The sequence below is a fragment of the Gopherus flavomarginatus genome, chromosome 6, assembly GCF_025201925.1.
Source record: "Gopherus flavomarginatus isolate rGopFla2 chromosome 6, rGopFla2.mat.asm, whole genome shotgun sequence".
Lineage (NCBI taxonomy): Eukaryota > Metazoa > Chordata > Testudines > Testudinidae > Gopherus > Gopherus flavomarginatus.
Window position 1 is genome coordinate 46,793,249 of NC_066622.1, and position 23,933 is coordinate 46,817,181.

At 41.1% G+C, this 23,933-nt stretch overlaps 1 protein-coding gene across 9 annotated transcripts in view; it reads left to right on the forward strand.

Moving 5' to 3' along the window:
• Positions 1–23,933, forward strand: part of RAD54L2 (RAD54 like 2) — a 94,406-nt gene that overhangs the window by 1,904 nt on the left and 68,569 nt on the right. For 3 of the 9 annotated variants that reach the window (XM_050957708.1, XM_050957716.1, XM_050957715.1), the window contains exon 2: positions 15,107–15,192. The exons of 1 other annotated variant lie outside the window; for it this stretch is intronic. The gene's annotated coding sequence lies outside the window, so the exon portion shown is untranslated. Of the gene's footprint in view, positions 1–15,106; positions 15,193–19,296; positions 19,428–20,121; positions 20,276–22,655; positions 22,835–23,933 lie in introns of all 9 variants that reach the window. 5 more of the 9 variants (XM_050957710.1, XM_050957709.1, XM_050957712.1 and 2 more) reach the window with 5 other exon arrangements.

A 23,933-nucleotide genomic window follows, 5' to 3' on the forward strand; every position in this document is an offset into this window, starting at 1 on the left:
GTCAAGACTTTTCAGTGAAAAGGGCCAGAATGTCACTTCCCCCCTTCATCTTAAGTGGTTAATAGTTATCTTACTTATCATCATCATTGCATTTGGTTAACTATTCAGCTGTTGGTAGACCTACTAGAAATATCCAGGTAATGTGCTTATTCACTGGGATGCTCCTATGTCCAGTAATTTGAAAGTACCATTCCCAGGTATAAAGCTATAATTTTTGAAAACAGTAGGATGAAGAGCTTCAGCTTCAGAATGGAGAGGGGTAACTAGTGGTGTTCCCCAAGGGTCAGTCCTAGGACCAATTCTATTCAATTTATTCATAAATGATCTGGAGAAAGGGGTAAACAGTGAGGTGGCAAAGTTTGCAGATGTACTAAACTACTCAAGATAGTTAAGACCAAAGCAGATTGTGAAGAACTTCAAAAAGATCTCACAAAACTAAATGATTGGGCAACAAAATGGCAAATGAAATATAATGTGGATAAATGTAAAGTAATGCACACTGGAAAAAATAGCTCCATCTATACATACAGTATGATGGGGGCTAATTTAGCTACAGCGAGTCAGGAAAAAGATCTTGGCGTCATCGTGGATAGTTCTCTGAAGATGTCCACGCAGTGTGCAGAGGCTGTCAAAAAAGCAAACAGGATGTTAGGATTCATTAAAAAGGGGATAGAGAATAAGACTGAGAATATATTATTGCCCTTATATAAATCCATGGTATGCCCGCATCTCGAATACTGTGTACAGATATGGTCTCCTCACCTCAAAAAAGATATTCTAGCACTAGAAAAGGTTCAGAAAAGGGCAACTAAAATGATTAGGGGTTTGGAGAGGGTCCCATATGAGGAAAGATTAAAGAGGCTAGGCCTCTTCAGCTTGGAAAAGAGGAGACTAAGGGGGGATATGATAGAGGTATATAAAATCATGAGTGATGTGGAGAAAGTGGATAAGGAAAAGTTATTTACTTATTCTCATAATACAAGAACGAGGGGTCACCAAATGAAATTAATAGGTAGCAGGTTTAAAACAAATAAAAGGAAGTTCTTCTTCACACAGCACACAGTCAACTTATGGAACTCCTTACCTGAGGACACTGTGAAGGCTGGAACTATAACAGTGTTTAAAAGAGAACTGGATAAATTCGTGGTGGCTAAGTCCATAAATGACTATTAACCAGGAAGGGTAAAGAATGGTGTCCCTAGCTTCTGTTCATCAGAGGATGGAGATGGATGGCAGGAGAGAGATCACTTGATCATTGCCTGTTAGCTTCACTCCCTCTGGGGCATCTGGCATTGGCCACTATCGGTAGACAGATACTGGGCTAGATGGACCTTTAGTCTGACCCGCTATGGCCGTTCTTATGTTCTTATGACATTATTGGCCCCTGCTATTTGAATGGGAGGTCTCCAGGAAGAACCTGGGTGCTCCTATAAGAAGAGGTGTTGGTGATTCAGTATGTGGTGTGAGTCAGCACTGAACCAATATCCCAGTCCTGTTGGTTGGGGTGCCACCAGTAATCACTGAGCCACTTATGTTTAAAGATCCAATAGCCTTTTTAATGAAGAATATGAGCATTTAGCCATTGTGTACTGGCCAGACTCCAGCCAGAGTTACTGCGTAAGTTCTGCCTCCCTAAATTCCCCTTGAAAGTTCACTTGGATGGAATATGCTACTCCAGTTTATACTGAACGGTAGCACAATGTAGGTGGTAGGCTTTTAAAAAATGGCTCTGGTCCATCACAGATGTGGCTGCACTTCAGTTGTGAGATTGAATGCACTGTAAGATCTTTTGGGATTCTATCAATTCTATAATTTATATGTATATTATGATGGGTGGGTGAGTGTTTTGTGTTTCACCAGTATTTCCTACAAATGACTGTCTGCCTCTTCCTCGTTGCTATGCCATAATTTCACCTTTATTCTCATTGGTTAGGTGCCGTATCCTGCAAGCCTGTCTGTCTTGCTGTATCTTGTTTTGATTGCCCCAAAATACTCTTTGTTTCAAATACCTACTATTCTAAATATGACTGGGTCATTAGGGTAAGGGTGGTGGTGGTGCTGAAATAAGTATTCCTTCAGGATTTGAGCTGAAATTTAAAAACAGAAAGTTTGTTGTCCACAGATGTTGTGTTATTTTTAAATAACATTTATAGGTGGCAGATCAAAGACATTATAATGCAGTTCTTTCTAATCATGCAGTTAAGTTATGCTGTAGTTTTAACTCTACTGCTTTCAGACATTTATAACTTTTTGGGAAATAATTCTGCAGGGAAATTTTCTGTGCTCATTCTAAATGTGAATTCTGTGTAGCAAATGAGTGAAATATCTTTTGGGTATTCTTGAGTTAAGAAACGTTTCAACTGCTCTATCTTCTACTTAACAAAAAAGGGTTTAAGTTTTAAAAACTTGACGCTTGCCATGGATTTAATACTTAAAGAGGGGAAACACCTTTGATATCTTGAAACTTGGCTTAGAAATAAGTTTGCATGTTTTGTGCATCTAACATATTTTCTAAAAAATACTTAATAAGGTACTGAGGGGGGGAGTATATTGAAGTAATTCCATCTTTTTCTCATCCTAACTAGTAAGAACAAAAGCTGTTGGTGAGTACTGTGTACAGGCAGTTAGCATTTATTGATTACTAAACATTGTTGAATACATCTATTTGATTCAGTAAGTTGAAGGAAGTGTCAGGAAATGTGCAATTGAATGCACTGAAATAATGAAAACTGAGACATTTTCTAAAGTAAAATCTAAACATTTTCAAGGATTATTAGGCAGAAAATTAGAATGGATTTGTGCTCATCTCAAAAAGTGCAGAAGTTGGTTTCTTTAAACTCTTCCAGATCAAATGTGCCATTGAATGCAATTTTGTCTATTGAAGTGGAAGAGCAGAACATTGATGAGTTTAAAACTGCAAGTGAGACATATTCAATGCCTTTGGTGTAATTGCAGTGTTGCTGTGATGATTCAAATCTTGTTTAGGATCTTCTAGCAGCTACTGAGTATCAACTTCAGGACCAGTCTCTGTGTGACTCTGATGCCTCAAAATGTCAAAGATTAGTTGGCAATAATGCCATTAAAATAACTTGAACTTGACAAGAAAGTTGCATCCTTTTTATATTGTCTCCTTAATTGTTTTCCAAAGTGAGCAATACATAGAAGTGATTGAAGTATTTTTTCTTGGATGCGTACTTTTGTCCTAGACTTAAACCTGCACGTCCACCACTGTGTGCTTCAAGTGAAGAAATAGAGGAAAAGATAAAGGAAGAACCAGAAGAATCAACATTGACATTAATGGAAGATGGTTGGTCAAACATGAGAGAGGACTCTCTAATGGTGGCAAGCATCCATGGAGGGAATGTGTGTTCTACTTAAACTGCTGAATAATTGTATGCAAATAGCAGACGATTCCCTCAAGAATGTAGAGAAAATCATAACAAAAAGATCTTTGCCAGTTGCTCAGATATGAAGCTAAGGGAGTATTTCTTAGGAGTCATTCAAAATTTTGTGTGTTCAGTACAATATTTAAAGGAACATTTACTGCAGCCCTAAAGCATGTGATGGAAGTTCAAAATTTCTTCGACAGTTAACATCAACCTCTTGATTGGTTGAAAATAGGAGAACAGATGCCTGTAGTTCACAACAACGCTTAATGGAACTAACAGGAAGACTGTGGCCTGGTCTACATGCAGAAAGTTTTAATGGCATAACTGTCGGTAAAGGGTGTGATTCTTTTCTTTGCTCACATGACTTTGCTGGTAAAGCCCTAGTGTAGACACAATTATGGCTTATTTCATTTCCTAAATGGAAATAAGATACAATGACCAGTATAATTGCGTCTACTCTGGGATTTTTTTTTGTTGCTTTAATTATGCAGAGTTAAAGGAGCAAAGTGCAAAAAAGCCCCAAATCCGTACAACTGCATCCAAATACCATAAGTATATTGAAACTTTCACTGAATATGAGGAGAACTTTGATCAGGACATAAGATACAAAACATAATACATGCTTTACGTAACAAGGGAATCTAAAAGGAGGTACAAAACTTATTAAAAAAATGGAAGGAGGTTTTGTAATAATTTGACAGATTACAGGCAAATAATGCTACAGTCACAATCTCTCTGAAAATCTTGCTTGATCTAATAAAGAACTGGAACTACACAAGAAGAGAATAATTCATATAATCGAGAGAACCCTTCCGTTTCTTAGTTCGTATGACTGATTTCAAATACATAGAAAGGTCAAGTTTTAAGTCCAGTACAGAAGAGGTGAAACGTGGCTGATGTAACATCATCCTGAGTTTGTTCTTTTTTCTTCTGGTATTTAAAATCAAAGATCCAGGTTTCTACCCAAAATCTCAGTTTGTGAAGATTGGCACAGTCCATAAGAATAGTGAGAAATGGTGGAAGTGATGTGACAGAAAACAGGACAGTTAAATTCAGAATTTTATCATTTTTAAAAAAAAAAACCCTGTAATCTTGGCCTCAGGTAAGCATGTTGCTAGTGCATTTGCAATGGTTTAGTATACACTGAAATAGACTACCTCTTGAAAATGTAATTAAGTTGGTAAAAATGAGTTGGTATATCAGGGTCTTATCCAGCTTTCCAGAGCTATGAATTGGAGCTGGTTCAGCCCATGTGGGCTATCTAACAAAGGCCAGGAGGGATGACTACTGTCAGTCTGTTACAGACCACTGAATCAAACTAGAGAACAGGATGAGTTTCTCTTTAAGCACCTGTCTGTTTTGTGTGGAAAAAAATACTGTGTTCTTATGGGGAACTTGAATTTGGGAAACACATGCTGGAGGTCTCATGCAGCCAACAGTAGAATGTTGTTAGACTTTTAAAAAATTATAGATGATTTTCTGACACACAGGGTATTGCACCCAACATACAGTAACTCTATTTTGGGTCTCTTTCTGATGAATAAAAATGAATTAATCACTGGACTGGATGTTGGTGGTTGCCTAGGGACCAGTGATCATGACCTGATTACGTTCAGTGTGGGCAAACATAAGATAGTTCCAACAAGTAATGTGTATATACAGTATTTTCCTGATTACCTGAATAACATGGGGGAGACAGATTTTATTCGGATAACCAGGAGTTCATGTAATTGAGAAGCTCAGAGCTATTCACCGGCTGGGAGGGGACTCATTCTCCTCCTCCTCAGTCCTGGTCAGGAGTCTTTTCTTTGCCCCACTCACAACCATGACAGGGGCTGCAGAGGGGTCCCTGTGCTGCTGCAGGGCCAGTGATGCCCAGTCCCTGCAGGCGCAAGGTGTGGTAGGAGGAGGCTGCAGTCAGAGCAGAGACACCTGGCCAGGACTCTGTTCTGCCCTGCCAGGATTGCAGCCTTCCATGCATCTTCCACCTGCAGGGATCGTGTGTCTGTGACCCTGTGGCAGTGCAGGAGCCCTCTGTAGCTCCCTCCATGCCTCCTGTGGCAACAGGGCCGCAGAGGGCTCCCTGTGTTGCCACAGGAGCCATTCAGCAGCAGAGTGGTCTCCCCCATGGCCAGGGGTTGTCCTTCTCCTCACAGTCCTGGCTGGGAGGGTCTCTGCTCTACTTGCTGTACCTCCTTATTATCCAAATCCCTTCCTTGCCCTTTGCAACATGTATCTCATGTTGGGGACAAGAAAGAAATTCAGATATTGTGTTGGGTTTCAATAATAGGGTTTCAGATAAATGGGAGTATTCTGTACTTGGTGCTTCAAAAGGCTAATTTACCAAAATAGAGGAAAACTATGAGTGAAATGATTGGGGGGAAGGGAGGAAATTAGGCAGAAAAATTAAATAGTCAAAAAGCCACGATTACACAACCAAGAAAAAGGATACTTTTGGCAAAAAACCCATTCTGGTTCAGAGGTGAATTGAAGGCAGCAATTAGAAATAAAAAGCAATGTCTATCAAATGGGGCAGCAGATAGCAATCAATATCAATTAGAAGTTATGAAGTGTAGAAAGTTTATAAGGGAAGCTAAAGACATCAGGAAAAAATCCATGACAGGCAGGGTGAAGGGCAGTAAGGAGGAGTTTCAATATATCAGAAACCAGCGCAATCCTAGCATTGGTATTACTAGATGGAAATAATAATTTTTTTATAAAGCTGCATAAAAATTAAGTGTTGAATACCTATTTCTCTTCTGTATTTGGAAAGAAGCAGGCTGTGCTGTATCACATGAGGCTGACGACATATTTTCCAGTCCATTAGTAACTAAGGAGGGTTTCAAACAACATCTACTAGACAAAAACATTTTAAAATCAGGAGGCCCAGATAACTTGCACCCAAGAGTCCTAAAATAGTTGGCTGAAGAGCTCTCTAGCCACTGACGTTATTTTTTAATATATCTTGGAATATTGTGGAAATTTCAGAAAACTGGGAGTAATATTTTGCAAATATTCCAAAAGGGTAAGCAGGGTGACCCAGCTATCTGAAGGCTGGTTAACCTGAATCAGTCTCAGGCAAAATAATGGAATGGTTGATATGAGATTCAATTGTTAAAGAATTAAAGGATAGAAATATAATTAATGCCAGTCAACATGGTTTATGGAAAATAAGTTTTGTCGATCCTGACTTCATTCAATGAGATTACAGATTTGGTTGCTAAAGGTAACTGTGTAAATGTAATAGACTTTGTGCTGCACAACATTTTGATTAAAAAATTAGCACTATACAGTTTCAATAAAGCACTCATTGTATGGATTAAGAACTGACTAACTGACAGGTCTCAAAAAGTAGTTGTCAATGAAGAATTGTCATTGAATGGGAATGTGTCTTATGGGGTTCCACAAGGATTGATACTGGGTCTGATGCTATTCAACATTTTGATCAATGATCTGGAAGTAAATATAAAATCACTGCTGATAAAATTTGTGGATGACACAAATATTAATGGAGTGATGAACAGTGACAATAGGGCAGTCGGAGAAAATGATCTGGGTTGCTTGGTAAGTGAGGAACATTCAAACAAAATATGTTTTAATACAGCCAAATTCAAAGTTATCCATCTGGGAACAAGAAGTTCAGACCATACCTACAGACTGGGGGACTGGATCCTGGAAAACAGCATCTTTGAAAAGGATTTAGTAATCTTGGTGGACAAGCAACTGAACGTGAGCTCCCAGGGCTGATATTGTGGCAAAAAGAGCTAAAGTAATCCTTGAATGTAGAAACAGGAGTGGTGAATAGGGAAATGATGTAATTGGTGTGAGAGTTCTGGCGCTGACATTTTTAAAAGGGTGTTGAAAAACTGGAAAAGGTATAGAAGAGAACCAGAAAAACGATTAAAGGGCTGAAGAAAAATGCTTTACAATGAGAGACTAAAAGGGCTCAATATGTTTAACTTATCAAAAAGAAAATTAAGAGGTGACTTGATTACAGTTTATAAATACTTTCGTGGGGAGAATATACTGGGTGCCTACGTGCTCTTCTTTCTAACAGAGAAAGACATGACATAAGAACCAAAGACTGGAAGTTAAAGCCAGACAATTTCAAATTGGAAATTGAGCACAATTTTTAACAGTGAGGGTGATTAATCACTGGAACAAATTACTAAGTGAAGTAAGTGGTAGATTCTTTGTCTCTTGACGTCTTCAGATCAAGACTTAAAGCATTTCTGGAACACATGATTTAGGCAAACCCTAGTTGTTGGGCTCAACATATGGTAACCAAGTGAAATTTAGTGGCCTGTGGTATGCAGGAGTTCAGACTAGGTGATCTAATGATCTCTTCTGTCCTTAAACTCTAGTTAGTAGACTGGGGACTTGATTATTGTGGTGGTGTTTTACTTACAGTATTGGAAACTTTTCTTTCAATTCATGTACTTTTTTCTGCCTAAGGAATAGTTATGCTTATGAAGTAAACCACTTAGTTTGGGTTTCATAAACCTTTGACCTCCTCCTCCTCCTCCCCCCCCCCAAATGTGTGGTTTATGGGGGTGGGCTTTTGGGAAGAAATGGGGGAAAATCACAACCACCATGACTCACCTCTTTAACAAGCTGCAATGCCCACCCTCCCTCTCTTCCTCAGGAATCGTGTGTACGTTGACAAAGACCACTCACCAGTAGTTGGTGGGAAGGGTTATGTTGAAAGTGTGGGGGCCTAAGCCAATTAACTTCTGCAGAATTTAATCTTTCACTGAAAAATTGTTGCCAGCCCCTATGCTGTTGAGTAGCCTTGTGAATGTGAATCAAATGTAGAATGAGGCAGTGTTGTCTTTGTGTTTGCTCATAGCTTTATCAAGCAGCATCAGAGTGAAATTAACAGATTTCTGGGCAACTGCAAGAAATTAGCTGGGGTCTGTTGCCATTTTGTCCTGTCTACTGGAAGCCAAAAGGACATTAAGGGCAAGGTTAAAAGCCTCTCACTCTGCAAGGAACCAGCTAAAGGTTGCTTCCATCAATACTCTATCCACCTGAGGTCTGGAGCTACCCTTTTTCCCTTTGTCTCCTAGATATTATTTCATGGGGGATAGGTCCATCAATGGCTAGTAGCCACAATGGGCAGGGATGGTGTCCCTTGCCTCTGTTTGGGAATGGGCACCGGGGATGAATCACTTGATTATCGGTTCTGTTATTCCCTCTGGGGCACCTGAAGACAGGATACTGGACTACGTGGACCTTTGGTCTGACCCTGTATGGCCGTTCTTATGTTCATAAAGTAGAGGAAAATATTTTATTCTCTCTATACCTAGGTATATTTCCCAGGTTTCTCTGCTGACAGGCTCACCAAAAAGAGATTTGCAGGAAGATATTTATCATTTCACCTCCTAATTTTCTTTTTTAAAGGGACCCTCTCTTTTGTTTTTATCTCCCTCTCTACCACTTTGCCACTAAAGAAGAGACAGCAAGGGAAAGAACGGAGGGAGGTGTTGTAAACACATTTTTCACCTTGTCCTTACTATCACTGCAAGTGGGGCAAATAATGGAGGAAGTAAATGTGTTCTTTCTCTCAGCCCCCTCTGTGATCACCTTTAGCTGAAACTGTTTTACAAGTACTTAAATTAGAAGAACAAAAATTTGGGGATGGATTCACGCCTCCTCTGTGACTCTAGTATGCTTCATTGGCATCAGAAAAGGACTGGCAGAGCCCAGGATCAGGTCTGGAGACAATTTACCCTGGCACAATCTTTGTGAAAGGCAGCAAAAGGCCCTGCAGTAGGAGTGGGCTTAATTGTTGGAGGAGGTGGGTCTGCAATGACAGATTGCCATAATTTAGGCAGCCCTTTAAGGCTGTCTCTTATGTTAGGGACATTGCTGGCCTCTGCATTAGTCAAGAATTGGGAGGCCATGAGGTGACATATAGCCACATCAAGCCCTTTCCTCTTCCCTTGGGCTTTGAGTGTTTTGTTGTGCTTAACTGTGATGTAGAACACATGGGAAACTCTATTAAATCTGCAAATAATTCATATTTTCTGTATTTCTAAATCTGCTATTGTGGATTTTTCTGTTAGTTTAAATTTTTTAGTCTTATTTGCTGCAGTCCTCCTTTAAATATATTGAAAGTGCACCACATTCCACTACATAAATCCTGCCTGGAATAACATAAGCAAAGTCAGGCACTAGAGTTATTTATGAATGGAAAGAACACAAAAAAAGAGGATGGGAGAGGGATAGAGTAGGCCTCTTCTCCCTTCCTTCATGGTGCTGAGCATAAGTCCCTAGTTTCAGAGGATGGTAACTAAAGCAAGTTCCTCTTGACCAAGTTAAAAGAAAATACCTTGCCATTCTGACCGTTGGCTTCATGTCAATGTGGATTAAGGTTCTGTCTTCCTGAAGACATGAGTGTCATGTACCTTTTTCAGCCATCCCACTTTGATGTTGGTGAAACGTCCCTTGTGATCCACCAGTGCTAGCAGCACCACTGAAAAGTACCCCTTGTGGTTTATGTACTGCCTGCCAAGGAGGTCCAGTCCCAAGATAGTGATATGAGTTCTGTCTATTGCCCCACCACAGGGAATCACATTGCAGCAAAGTCATCCACTATGGGCTGCACATTTCCTGGAGTCACTACCCTTGATAGCAGCTCAGTGATTGCGTTGAGTACTTGGATTGCAGCAGCCCCAACAGTAGATTTACCCACTCCAAATTGATTACTGACTGGTAGCTGTCTGATGTTGCAAACTTACAGAGGGCTATTGCCACTCACTTCTCAACTGTGAGGGCTGCTCTCATCTTGGTATTCTTGCGCTTCAAGGCAGGGGAAAGCAAGTCATTAAGTTCCTTGAAAGTGCCCTTATGCATATGAAAGTTTTGCAGCCACTGGGAATCATCCCAGACCTGCAACACTATGCGGTCCCACCAGTCTGTGCTTGTTTCCTGGCCCCAGAATCAGCATTCCACAGCATGAACCTGCCCCATTACCACTATGACGTTCATATTGCCAGGGCCCGTTTATGTCCATGTCCTCATCACTCTCGTCACCACGCTGCCGTTGCCTCCTTGCCTGCTTTTGCAGATTCTGGTTCTGCATGTACCGCATGATAATGCGCTAGGTGTTTACAGTGCTCACAACAGCAGCGGTGAGCTGAGCGGATTCCATGTTCGTCATGTTATGGCATCTGAAGGAGAGCAGGAAAGCAGAGTTGCAGTAGAATTGGTGGATGATGATGGATGCCATGAGAATAGATATTTATACCGAATGACGAGAGGACCTGCGAGGTGGATTCATGGCACCAGGAGAGCAGAGTTGTAGCAGAAGCAGTGGAAGACGACAGTTAGCACTGTGCAAATTTCCTGAGGACCCGGGAGCCCATGACAGACAACATGGAGAAATTCGCTGTCGAGGCAGTATCAGCAGAGCAGAGTTGCAGCGGAAGCGGTGTATGACAATGGTTTGCAGTCCTACTGCGTCATCTGCTGCCAGCAGCACCCAGGACACAACAGTGGTGGTGGCGGTGAGCTGAGCTGAGCAGGCTGCACGCTTGCTATGGTATGGGGTCTGAAGGAGACCAGGAAAGCAGAGTTGCAGTGGAAGTGGTGTATGACGATGGTTTGCAGTCCTATTGCACTGTCTGCTGCCAGCAGCACCCAGGAAGCACCCAGGACACAACAATGGCAGTGTCGGTGAGCTGAGCTGAGCGGACTGCATGCTTGCCGTGGTACGGCATCTGCATGGAAAAAAGGCGTGAAACGATTTTCTGCCATTGCTTTCATGGAGGGAGGGGCTACTGATGACGTACTCAAAACCACCTGCAACAATGTTTTTCCCCATCAGGCACTGGGAGCTTAACCCAGAATTCCAGTGGGCAGTGGAGACTGCGGGAACTGTGGGATAGCTACCCACAATGCACTGCTCTGTAAGTTGATGCTAACCACGGTAGTGAGGACGCACTTCGCCGACTTAATGTGCTTAGTGTGAACATATGCAGTCAACTGTATAAAATCGATTTCTAAAAATCAACTTCTATAAAATCGACCTAATTTCTTGTGTAGACATACATAAAATAGCGCTGTTCTTTTTTTCTTGAAATGTTTGACCCTTCTCCTTATCCCAGAACTGTCCCCACCTAACCCATCCTCTCCCTTTCAGTAGCCACAGTGACCATCTTTTCAAGTGTGGATAAGAACTTTCTTTGTAAGCCATCAGTTTCACTCCTTAACTATCTAATGAAGCCCTTGTGGAACAACATGAGAAACCCCCTCTTCTCCCAACAACCGAGCAAGCTACCTTTGCTGGTGAATATGAGGAGAGACCAGAACTAGAACTCCAAACTGGGTTCCCTGCATGGTAGGGCACAACACTATAACTTGGTAACTGGCTGCTATAGAACCATTCTGGCTCATTGTTAGAATAATTTTATTACTACTAAACCATTAGCGGACTCCTTAAGTAGGAAATTCTTTGTGGTAGGGGCTATCTCTTACTCTGTGTGTGGATAACATCAAGCACAATAGAAACTCCCTCTCAGTTGGGGTTTTTAGGTGTGACTGTAAATAATAGTATAAATCCTAATCATGTCTATTTTGTGAAACTGATTGATACAGGATATATTCTCTGCCTTTTAGGTTTCTATTTCCTGTTAATATTTTATCCCTACTTGTTGTGCTGTTTTGTTTATTACTTACTTAGATTATTTCTTCTTAAAAGCAATACAGGTGGTATGAGTTTTATTTCTGTATAGTAACCAGATTTAAGAAGTCTGCGAAGAATGCTTAGTTTGAAAATTATGTCCAAGAAAGGGTGGGCAGGAAACTGCTTATCTTAATAGAATGAGATATGGAGACGTTCATCTCTGCTACTTATATGAAATATTCTTATTTTTAAATCTGCTTTTTCGATGTGAGAGAGACATAGAAAATATCCATTAGGAAGTCTTGATGTATATTTTTTCTTCAGAAAATTGTGGATGAAATAGAATGTGGTGTTACTTATAGAGACGAGTGCTATTAAGCATACATGAGCTCCCATGAAAAGAAAAGTTATGGTTATTATTAATATCTCTGAATTCAGTCCAAGTGAACAATGACCAAAAGTTCTTACAGTTAGATGAATGTTAGGTGGACTGGATGGATAACTTGTCAACCTCAATCCAGTTATTAATCATTCATGGAAGTGGGAAGAAGAGGGGGATAGGCACAGGAAATTCCGCCCCGACCTTTGTTTTAGCAGATGTCAGAGGCTGTGGTGGGATATTACTCTTGCTATGTGTGATATCTCTAGTTTAGGATTGTGGCACATGGATGAGGTATTGTGGGAACGTTTGCATAGCTACTGCTCATTTTATACTTTGTGGATAAAGCAAACTCTCTAGGGCTGTCAGCACCTTTCACAAACACTAAACGGACTTTAAAAAAAAAGTTGTCTCTTGAAAGCTATTGAAGATCTATAAGTGAAGATCACTTAAAACCTACTCTTCCACACTACTGCATAGTTCTTCTTTCACCTGTCCTTCCTGCACCTAGGGTAGTAGCTTGGGAAGAGCGTAGTCTAGTGGTCTTCTAAAATGAGATTTTCTGCTTCTGAATCTTAGGAGTTAAAATTTGGATTATGTCTTATATTAATATAAAACTCATTATGATCTGGTGTAGTAACATATAAAATCCCTAAAGCAAGGTGGATAAAAATCAGTGATTAAAAAAAAAAAAATTAAAAATAAGATTTTGTATTTAAATCGGATTTTTTTTGATAAAATGCTTTTTGAGGAAAAAACCTATCTAAAGATAGTTTTAATTAAGATACGTTATAGCTCAAAGATATCTCATATGGAATGGGGATTATAAATTCTAATTCTATAGTATGAGACAGTATATTCATGTAATGTTTAAGAAAGTTTTGTAGATGAATTCTAATAGTTCATGGATTAGGGACCCAATCTTATGGGGTTCCACAGGCTTCTGTATAGATTATTTGAGTTAATCTTTCTATCTACCCAATGGGACTCAGTGCTCAGTCTAGAAGATACCATCAGAGATGCTTAGTTTTGCAGTTCTCAGACTGTGGATTTGTGTCTCCAGGGGTAACATGCTTGTTAACAGCAAAAATGTTTTTAAATAAATAATATATAGAGATGAGAAATAGCAGACCTCAGCTCTGTTGCCCCTTTGCAGATTTGTGTACACAAAGTCCCATTGGGTAGATAGGAAGTCCAAAGTTTCAAAAAGTTCAATGAATACAAGATTGTTGGGGATGGAATAGATCTGGACAAGGAGAAGAAGTCTGGAGATATATGTGAGAAGTGAGGGACATATGCTTGTTTTGTTAAAATATTATGTTGTTGAAGAAGAAAATCCAGAATACTTAACATTGTTGTTTTTGTTAAATAAAACAATTTAAATCTCTGTCTGGTGATGGTTTCCTCCTAATACAGCGTGACAAGAAATTCCTCCAAATATTAATGATTAACCTGTTGAATTGGAGATAGTTCACCTCCCAATGACTTCATAAATCTCTGCTTCAGTTACCTTTGGTAAATGAAATAACCAAACAGTCATTCATTTTTTGATGTAGCTGTAAAACTAATCTGAAAAATTTTCAAATTAAATATCTGTTTAAAAATGTATAGTGTGTACCTTCTAAAAATGAAACCTACATCTGTCTCTGAGTTGTGAAGAACATGTATTAAGGTTATAACAAACAACAAGAATTCACTTGTATGTTGAAAACCATGATTAAATTGAGTCTTCCTAACTAGTGATTTAAATTATGATTTAATCATAATCAAATCCACCCTGCCTTAAAGTGTATGGAAGTCAGCATATACTGATATCTTCCCTGTTAAAGTTTTTAATCAGCTATCTGCAGACGGACCTGATACTCCTATAGATAATGGCCCCAGATATGCTCTAGGAATTATTTTGGGGGAAGTTCTATGGCCTTTATTATACAGGAAGTCAGATTAGTTTACCGTAGTGGTCCTTTTTGGCCATGGAATCTAGGAAAATTCTCTGGTGCCCCCTAAAATAACTTCATTATATTTATATATGTCAGTGTACTGAACAATTTGCATTATACTGTTTTTAAAACTCTACCTGAAAGTAGAACTCAAGTGTGCAAAGCCAATATTGACATTTTTAAAGGGACATTGTGAGAGGTACTATAACTTAGTTTCTGTTATGTATTTTCTCTGATTAGAGCATTTCTGTGGTATGCATGTGATTCTCTAAAGCAGGCCTGCACAACTCATAAAGCGGCGAGGGCCACATTACTCCAAAGAAAACAGCTGAGGGCTGAAAGCTGCCCCAGCCCTGGGCTCCCCCCCACCAGTGCCCCCCCCACATCTCCTGCCACCCTAGCCCTGGGTCACTGGTAACTCGCTCCCAGGGCTGGTCATTCAGCAGGAATTTTGGATGTGCACAAAACACAGAGCTGCAGTAAAGTGGAACAACCCATGTGGTTACAGAGCTGCAGTAAAGTGGAACAATTTTCAGCTTGTGTGATTGGAGGATATCTGGATGCATATTATAAGACTGTCCTCCAAAAATGAGGAAAAGTTGAGGTGCCTTTATTATTCTTTTGTTCCACTCTTTCTTTCTATGGGGAATTTGCCAATGTAATATCACTGTCTTCCTTTTAAACGATCAAAAAGGCAATGGCTGTTGAAAACAGCAACTCCAGTCCTAATAAGCATTTCTTGCTCAATTTTATCCTACTTTTTCTACAGCAGGTTACAGTGGATCAATATATTTGATTTGGGAGAAATGAAGTAACAGCTGCCCAAACTGAGCTTGAGCACTCCTGAATTTTGAGGTATTCAAATCTGGAAGGCAGGTGCTGAAGCGGGAGGGGGGCTGTGGGCTCCATGGGGGAGCATGGCAGCAACGTGTCTGGAGCTGCACGGAGCCAGACACGTTGGTCTGAGTAGCACGGTAAAGGGGCTGGGGGTTGGAGAAGGGGTAGGGGGTTCCGGGGGGCAGTCAAGGGACAGGGAGCAGGGGGGGTTGGATGGGGCGGAGGTTTGGGGGGGCAGTCGGGACAGGCAGCAGTTGGATAGGTGTGAGAGTCCCAGGGGTTTATCAGCGGACAGGTAGGCGGTGGGGTCCTGGGGGGAAGTTGGGGAGGGTCTCAGGAGGGGGCAGTTGGGGACAAGGAGAAGGGAGGCTTAGATAGGGGCTGGGGTCTAAAGGGGCAGTTAGGGGCAGGGGTCTCAGGAGGGGGCAATCGGGGGACAAGGAGCAGCAGCATTTAGATAGGGGGTGGGGTCCTAGGGGGCAGTTAGGGTCAGCCATGGGGAGCCCTGAGCCCTTTTTAATCCCAGCCGTGGCTGGGAATCTCTCTGGGCAGTCCAGAGCCCTTTGACTCCCGGTCGCGGCTGAGATTTAAAGGGCGGCCCAGAGCCTTTGATTCCCTTCCTCGCCTGGGATTTAAAGGGCTCTGGGCTCCCCGCGGCTGTGGGCAACCCAGAGCCCTTAGATTGCCCGCCGCGGCCGGGATTCAAAGGGCTCTGGGCTGCCCGCAGAGCGCCTTGTGTGGGGGATTTAGAATCCCCCCGCGGGCCGCACAGTGAGGCTCCGGGGGCCGCATGTTGTGCAGGCCTGCTCTAAAGAAATGTTTTTGATCTGGTACATAGCGTATGATAAGCAGAAGTGAGCTGGATCTTTCATTTGTAAGCTTGACAAAAAAAATGTAAGTGTGTTTCTCGAGTCAGGAAGATTTGGAGCTTGGGAAAAGGAAGCCTCACCTTAGATTACACTTTCATTTTTAAGGATCGAAAAATGTTGTAAGCTGCGTCAGTCTCATCGCTTTACATGTGAGCAAAGCAAAGACATGGATGTTTACCGAACAAGTGTGTGTTTAGTCTTTGTGTGTATGCTTGGTGGTGGAGGATCCATATTTTCTCTTATTTCATCTTTTAAAGGTGGGCAAAAAGTCAGGGACCGGCCATCAGGCTGTAACTACATGTGTTGAGAGCCAGCTGAACTAACCTGCCTGAGAGGCATGTGCTATCATGGAAAGGTCACAGGAAGCAGAATTCCTTAGGGAGTGAATGATTCTGCATGAAGTCCATGTTTCTAAAGGTTTTAAATCAGAGGTTCTCAGACTTTTGTACTGGTGACCCCTTTCACATAGCAAGCCTTGGAGTGCAACCCCCTTATACATTAAAAACACTTTTTTATATCAAAGGGGTAGCTGTGTTAGTCTGGATCTGTAAAAGCAGCAAAGAGTCCTGTGGCACCTTATAGACTAACGGACGTTTTGGAGCATGAGCTTTCGTGGGTGAATACCCACTTCGTCAGATACATGTATATGCATCTGACGAAGTGGGTATTCACCCACGAAAGCTCATGCTCCAAAACATCTGTTAGTCTGTAAGGTGCCACAGGACTCTTTGCTACTTTTTTATATATTTAACACCATGATAAATGCTGGATGCAAAGCGGGGTTTGGGATGGAGGCTGACAGCTCGCGACCCCGCCCCCCCATGTAATAACCTCTTGACCCCCTGAGGGGTCCTGACCCCCAGTTTGAGAACCCCTGTTTTTAAATCCTTAAATGGCTTTTTAATTTAGTGTGAAACTTAGTCAAAATCATTTTTAATCATTGGGGAATTCTTGTGTGTCTGACCATTGGGCACAACTGAACCAGTTTGCCATACAGTAAATGTAAGCTTATAATATAAAGATGACAGATTTTTTTTTTCTCAAAACTGTTCAGAGGGTGACCAACTACCCAAGGTCATGTGTGTTTCTTACCAAGAAGTCTATTTCTTGCCTGAGCAGAAGTTTCCTTTGCCAAGTCATAGGTAATGGCAGGAGAAGTTTTTGCATTATTTCCTTTAGCCAGAAGCTGATGGAATTTTGATTTTTTTTTCATTCAAATTCAGAGCCAAGAAGACTAGTTTTCAGTCAATGTTGAGGAGATGGAATGGTGCAGTATTGAAACCAAAACCCCCCTTAACATTCTGGATAGTGAAATGCAGAAACATGACCTAAGGGACAGAATAACCACAACTTGGTCGTGCTTTATTAATGACTCTGTGCCATATGATTGGCCCTTGTTAGACACGAAAATGGGTGAAAGGAAGTGACAGTCAGTCACTACCAATCAGGTCTGTCTAGCTGAGTGGTAAAAAGAGAGGGGTATGTGAATGGTGAATGCTCTGGACAAATTAACCAGGTATTCCAAGCAGCGCCATAACAAGGGCGAGGTGAGTGAGGCACTTGCCTTGGGCGCGCAAAGCGGAGGGGCGCAGCTCTACCATGATCGGCGGTGCTTCAGCGGCAGCTCTACCGCATCGGCGGCGCTTCGGTGGCAATTTGGCGACGGGTCCCTGAGTCCCTCTCAGAGGGAAGGACCTGCCGCCTAATTGCCACCACTGCTTCATTGTTCTTTGGTGGCAATTCGGCAGCGGGTCCTTCTCTCCGAGAGGGACTCAGGGGCACGTCGCCGAATTGCCGCCGAAGAGCCTGGAGCCGGCCCTTGCCTCCGGCGCAAAAATTCCTTGTTATGGCTCTGATTCCAAGGTTAAGAAAAGATGCATTTTCCCTATTACAAAAGTAGAAAACTTTGTCTATGGGCAGCAATTGTCTCTTTGTGAGACACTTGTGTCAAAGAGATGAACAGCAATGCCAGCAAATCCCGACTGCTGGTGCCACAGATTAGTTTTGTAGTTCTTTACTGATCAGCGGTGACTTTCTCCGGATACTACTACCTCATGCCTTTACGGCTCATGGGGAGTGTGCTCCTAGCACCGGCTCTGTTTTACATAGCTTGCAGTTTATCAGTTCCAAGCCATCCTTCCATGAATACAGCCTAAACTCCCAGGGGAATCTGTTTTAATTCTGTAGTCCTCTACTATTGGTTAGAATTAGGTCACCTATTGCCAGTGGTTGAGTGAGGTTGGTACTCGCAAAGAGAAGGGTTAACACATGTTCCCCGTGAACCATATTTAAAAGGACAAAATTTCAAGAGCCAAAAATATACATGGTAATTCTAAAAAGTAAATAAGACAAGGGATCAGATTTTGTTGAGTTGCAGTGATGTCAGTGCAGAAAAACATCAGTGGAATTACTCTGGATTGATAGTGTGGCCCTGTGGTTTCTGGTCCAAAGAGTTCAGTCTGATGCGCTACAAAATGGCACACTAGCTACAGTTTAGGTTTGGGAGCATGTAGAGATGGCCCTGTTGAGAATAGCAGGGTAGGAAGGACTTGCAGAAGAATTTCGTACAAATAAGCTCCTACATTTTAAATGATCCTAGTGTCCAATTTAATATGCCTAAAAATCAAATCATATTTAAAAATACACAATGTTGTTAGAGCAAAAATATATCAGCACCTTTCTGTTGGTTCCACTCACAAATAAACAGCATTTCAGTACTTATAATCCCTTATGAAGAAGAGGATTTTCTCTTTAAATGTTACAAAATATCAACATTGCTTGTAGTAGTGTGGCTCTGTCCCTTATGAAATGGGAGGCCATAAGGGGGAAAGTACTCGACCTGCCACCAGAAGTTTCTGCGTGGCATGCAGCAGTTGATTGATTAGCAGGCTGTGCTGCTGCCTCTGTTGTGTAATGATCTGCAGATGCTGCCATTGACTTGCCTTAGCTCTTTTTGTTCAGAATCACAGTGGGAACTGGACCTTATGTAATGCTGATTGTCAAACTCTCCGTTCCAGCATTGTCACATTAGCATGGAAGCATTAGCTGTCCTTTTCTTTCCCTCACCCCCTCTTACACATTCTTATTGTTTTCACTTCTCCAGGCAAGAGCCTGCTTTATGTTGCTTTGGTGTCATGCTGTCTTTTTAAATGATCCATGTACCTAAAGATAATAAGGCTGGGTCCTGAATTTCTTCAAAATATGGCGTGTGGAAGTGGGTTTCTGAAGCACCCTTTTGTTGTTTTTTCTCTAGCCTTTGCTCCCTACAAATCATGTTGGCCAACAGCAGTGAGAACCCTTGCAATTTATAACCGGTTAGGGATGAGACCAGATTCTTTTCAACAGTGTCTGATGGGAGTTTGCCTTTCTTCCTCAGAATAGTGGGTGAGTGTGAGCACAGGTTCTATTCCCAATCTCAAATGCAGTTTACTATATAAAGCCTCAAATCATTACATCCCTGTGGCTTCCTTTTCTATTGGCAGACCTTTACAATAAAGCAACATAAAGTTCAACTCAAAACTTCTCTCTGGGCTTAGCTGCTCCAATGGCACCTATCTCAGGACTGCTCAACAATACCCTGGATTCTTGTAGCGAGCCATTCCCACTTTGCATGGGGTAGTAAGCCACCTGCCTTTGTGAGTAACATAAACCACATAACCATTTCCCAGCAGAATAAACACCTGCTTCCAGAGTGGGGTGTTCCACATACACACTGTCAGCCTATTACAGTCAGTTTTCTTCAACCAGCAATGTACCATTTTGGTGTGGGCTGTACAAATGCCCTTTTAACATAGAGCTTGCTTCCAGTTGTGAATGTGGTGGCAGATGGGTCTCGCCTAAGGACTGCCAATGTCAATGCTAAGGATAGGGGCTGTCCAACTTCTTCATAGTATGGACCACGTTTTCAGAGAGACTGTTGTGGAAACCTCCCCTCCCATTTGTAATTACACAGACCACTTCTTTTCTCATTCTGCTGTATTAGTAAGTGTATCAGTTACTTCCAGAGAAAGTTAATAGTGATTGATATGATGGGTTAGGTTTTAATGTATACTTAGCTGCTTCTGATGTGATTAAACAGGTGGAAATAAGAGCCAGCATCACGTGAGCAGCCATCTCTTCACAGATCACCAGCATGTGCTCTGTGCGCTACCAGTTATCCATAAGGCACAGGTGAAGAACTGCTGCTTTAGCTTCATAATAGTCTGCTACAGCAAACTGAGTCCATCCCATTTGTGAGTACAGCAGAAGGATCTGATTTAAATCAGGACTTTTATATAAAATATTACAACTTTCATTTTCCTAAAGAAAAGTTCCATCTCTTTGATTTGTGAAAGAGCCAAAGCATTTTGACTCATGCATTTGCTTTATTTAGAAATACAGACTACCTGTTAAGTGAATGTTGTTTGAAAACATGCTTGTGCCTTTTTTGAACAAATACTTGTCTTTATTTTACACAACAGCATATAATGACTGACTAAATATAATTTGTGGCGATGTTAATACATTGTGTAAGGTATATTGTTAGAATTAAATTAAACAAAACCATTAGTCCTGACATTCTGCACTTTCTTTCATATTGTATTTTTAAATTCAAGAGCAAAATATTAATTACATTGTCACTTTGAAATTACACAAACATTACCAATATATTTTTTCCTCCATGAGCAACTTTAATGAATGACTTCTTCTCTAATGATCTATTTGTATGTTTTGCACTTGCGCATGCTATTAAGTACTGGATGTTATTTATATAGTGCCTGAAAGCCAAAAGTGGAATATTCATACCCAAAGTAATCCCCTCACACCCTACCCTCAACTGATTACAATAACTGACTAGTGATATAGTAAAGATGAAACTTAACAATTTCTGCACCTGATATATATATTCAGTTTTAGGATGACTGAAACTATTCATGAATTTGGGTTGAATTTGGAAAATAGTTTTAACTGAATAAAAAAGGAAGACTTTTTTTAGGTCAAAATGGTTAATTTTGACTTTTCTTTTAAATGAACTGTCTCATTTAGAAAACATAAATTCAGATTGACCTGAATTCAATTTTTATTTTATTTTATTTCATTTTTTTTGGACAAGAAATCAGTTTGGGTTAAAAATGAAACATATTTTTTCCAGATTTTTTGGTTCAGCCATTGAACCAAAAAATTATTTGTTCAGTTCTAATTGGAATTACCTGTTTGACCCTAATTTCTGTTTACACAAATGTCTTTGCTACAAAATTGCATCATACCAGTCTATAAGTTTCTCTCCCAGCATGCACTAGTAGTCTGGAGTATTTTGGGTTCTAGGATTTCCCAGGATTCTTGACACTTTATTTATAGCCAGACATTACAACAACCAAGGCAAAATCTCTTACGAAACAGACATTAAGGGACAAATCTTCCATAAATCCAAATAATGGGCTTGGCTCAAGCGAGATCAGGGAATGGAATCTTCTTCCCCCACTTTACATCGCAGCTGCTAGTGCTGCCTCAGGGCTGCAGGGTTGAACCTACATCCTCTGCAGGTATTTAGATGGTAGATATATGCAGTCGTGGACCCACAGGCTCCGCACCCAAATCCCACCTGCACGATGGGGTAGTGAGAGTCCCGGTGAAGCACAGATGCTTAAGTATTCTGGCTATCCCTTGTGGAGTAAAGTTCTTCCCACCTCTAAATGGGTGGATCGGATTTGATCCTGCCCTAAGCAGAGTGAGTTTTAGCGAACACCAGGGTTCCTTCTACAGTCCAGGCTGTAACCTTTCTTCATCCAGTTATATTTATCATGTTTCATTAAATAAATTGTTTGGACATGGACTACATGTGGGTGGGTCCTGTGATGGAAAATTGCAGAGAGATGATGTGTACAGCATACAGTTTCAGTGACTGTCACAGTATTTGTTGCTTCACTGAAAGGCCCAGCTCCTGAGGACAAGTGATGAGTTAAGAATCCCTACTCTCATTTAAAAAAAAGAAAAAGTGAGTTTCTCGCTCTCAGGAGTGTGGAGAAAAGCTTGGAAAGGACAGTGAATTATGGACCTTAACTCTTTGCACACTGAGATTTAAAGAAAAAAAAATCTAATCTTTAAACACATATTCATGCTGTGGAAGCACCTAAATCCCTAATCAGGATTGAGCCTCTCTTGTGCTAACACACAGTAAGAGACACTCATTCCCTTAAGAAGATTACATTTTAAAATATTCTACTTAAAAAAAACAACCACCACCACCCCACAACAGACCACCCCCACCACAAAACTACTTTTATCTTCCTTGAAGGGCAGGTATAGTGCCTGATAGAGGCAGTCTTGGATATTATTTTGATGTTCAGCTGATGTAGGCTTTGACTCCCTGAACAGTGGTAAACATGAAAGCTTCTCTCTCTTTATTGTGTAAGCAAATGGAATGCTTTAGGGTTTCCTCATTTAATAAGCTCCTCCCGCCCCCTTTACTCGGCAGCCTCCCAATTTCTTGAAATTTGTCCAGGATCAATCGCAGACTTTTTTAATATAATCCTGTGAAGTAGAGGGCTTTGTTTATATATCTTGGTGCTGTCTGCCCTCTTCCGTTTCTCCCTGCATACAGCCCATGATGCCATGTGTTTCTTTCCATTCTAGGGCTAGGAGGTTCAGATTTATTTAATGTGGGAGAGCTGGAAAGTCCAGATGAATAGTAACTTCGATCAGTTGAAGATAATCTATTTATCTCTTGCAAAGTGCCCTGCCAGCAGTGATTAAATGTGTGTGAGAGGTTGGAATAACCCTGCTGTGAAACAATAGAAGCAGATGCAATCTGGGTATGTTATGTAATTCCCCTTCGAGAAGGCTCTGAACTGGGTCATATCTGTGTGAGAAATAAGGGCAGGCTGGTGTCTGTGTAATTCGTACCTGCCTGTTCAGTGTTCAGGTTGTGTATCCCAGTTTTATCAGGCAAGCTGGGAGCTCTCCAGAGAAGCAGAATTTATGCAACTGAAAATTGTTCGGGGAGCTGCCAGGATCTTGGGTGGAGGTGGGGCAAGAGGGATGTCTACACGACAACATGAGAAGAAGAGTTTATCATCTTTATTACACTGGAATCCTTTAAAAAGCTTCTGTTTTACCCCTGCATATCACGCAGACTGCGGAATAATTTAGATTGTTAAGATGCACTTGCTACTGATTTCAAAATACCTTAATAAGTCGTGCATCAAAAAAAAAAGCCTGGAATCTACTCTTTTTAAAAGGTACTTTTTGTGATTAACTGATGGCTTCTGAGTTTTGATTTTATTCACAGAAATACAGACACTATGAAGACCCACTCCCTTTCTATGTTCTGTGTTCTATGATCTCTTAACCACTTTCAAATATATTTTTTTGTAAATTGTTACAAACATTGAGCTGTGAAAGATGAGACAGGAAAATATTAGTGTTGAGACTAGATTATTTAATCTCTTGTATTTTGAAGTCTTGTAGGTCTCATTTAGTATAATCAGAACACTTTTCTGACACCTCCCCGTGTGGTCCCCCCCCCCCCCCGTTTATGTAAGGATAAGCTCATAATTAGCACACTAGGAACACTCAGCAATTATCACATTCTCCCTCTTTTTGGTCAGTGTGCTGTCTTTTTAGATAGGTAGGGCTGTGTGTGTGCGCACGCATGCCGCACTGCTCCGGGGTGGGGTGTTTGCTTTTGTATTTCTGGCAGAAGTCTGTGCTTTGACTATAAAGTACCTGGCACTTTTGGTAATATGTAAATAAAATAAACTCTACTGAAATCCAAGGGTGTATCTACTTATGGAGGGTTGGTAAATTCCCAAAGGACTGTTGAAAGGCAAATATGATACCTCTCTTTAAAAAGGGGAGCAGCAAGGACCCAGGGAATTATAGTTCAGTCAGCCTAACTTTGATACCTGGAGT